Raw genomic sequence first — 1755 nt, 5'->3', positions numbered from 1 at the left:
CTTTGAAAACGTACACAACAAAATTTACAAAATTATATTATAATGTCTGCAGTGCAGATAATAATTTGTTTGTAATAATCGGAAAATAATTATATAAAATTTTTATTTTTTTTTTATTAATTCAATTTCAGTTTATACAATTTAAAGTGCAATGTGTATAATACTTATTTAACAGTTTACCATATTATACAATCGGTTAGTACAGTTAATGAAAAATTATTCGCTGAAAATATTGAAAAATTTGAAGAAAAAAATAATCAAATTAACTACAATACATAACCGAAATTGACAAATCTTCACATAAACAAATTAATACCACTCACTTCAAAAACACCTTTGCGCATTCGTTTTCGTCCAACTATAGTCGCATATTATGATTGTTAATAATATTGTAAGCTCGAGTTTCGATTACCGATTTCATTATCACTAATCTTTTCAGACAGTAGATCCTACTAATTCTGAGTAGAATATATTATATTAATATAATATATAGTTAGTTAAAATTTTAAATATTTCACTACAGTCTGATTAATTGTCGTGTATGTAAGTCTTAAAGTAATGTAAGGGTTAGTGGTCAAAACTCAAAAGGTTGCTGCAACATAACACGTCTAATATTGTGCTATTATTAGTGCTGCACACGAAGTACAGGATCGAAGAAGACGTGTATTTTAGAAATAGTGATTTTGCTTTAACGGAACGCGTAATTGTGTACTCATTACCTAAATTTAATTTGACTGGTAACATCTGCAGTGCAGTACGAAATTTGATAACATTTAGGTGCTGTTCAAGTGTTATTATGTATAGGACATAATTACAGCTAAATTAGTTAAATTCACATTATTGTTTTTGAAAATATGTTTACAATGCTTACAGTTACAGTAATTTTGGATGGTAATATAAGTGTACCATTTCCATCTGTTCAAATTAAAAAAAAAATTATTAAATTAATTTAATTATACCTACGAATGTAAATTTGTAATAAATATCTACATCATGATAAAGCATCATTGTTAATGATGTAACCTGACAATCTGAGTATTATGACATTTGCGTGTATCTGAAGTTGTTATTTGTATAATGTATTAATCACGGATGATTGATTCATAAGAAATATACAAACAATCGTTCAATATATTTATTCATTAAACGTGATAATTGTTAAAATATATACTATAGGTTTATATAAATAGATTTCCGAGAAATGTTAAATTATTAGAAAATCGTCTACAATAAAAATAAATCCAAGTGAATTCAATAACTTGTTTTAAAAATTAAGCAATATTTGAAGTAAACAATTGCAAAAATGCAAACAGAGGTTCCTTTTACCCAATAAGTGAATAAACTTATATATTATGTTTTTCGCGTGGGATCGTCTGGCGTCACCCGACGTTGTTTATAATTATTTTTTTGTTTTGTTTCGCAAGTCGACCACGGATGAAGTTGACATTTATTTTTTTTTCAATTTCAATAATCAAGCCAAAACCAAACAAAATAATATAAAAACATTAGTACAAAAATCGTTCCAACAGTTATTGGATGTATTCGAATTAAATCAGAATTTGACTTTTGAGTGAATCATGAAAAAATATATTGGTCTTATAAAATGTAATATTTTTAACAAATTTAAAATTGAACTTGTATTAGATAGTTCTTTAGACATGTAATTTGTACAATTTTGCCTGATAAACATAATTTAAAACAAAGATACTGAGCATGTAAAGCTTTTTCTGATGACGTTATAAGACAATATATTAT

Source organism: Rhopalosiphum maidis, chromosome 3, assembly GCF_003676215.2.
Source record: "Rhopalosiphum maidis isolate BTI-1 chromosome 3, ASM367621v3, whole genome shotgun sequence".
Taxonomy (NCBI): domain Eukaryota; kingdom Metazoa; phylum Arthropoda; class Insecta; order Hemiptera; family Aphididae; genus Rhopalosiphum; species Rhopalosiphum maidis.
This window is presented reverse-complemented; position numbering follows the sequence as displayed.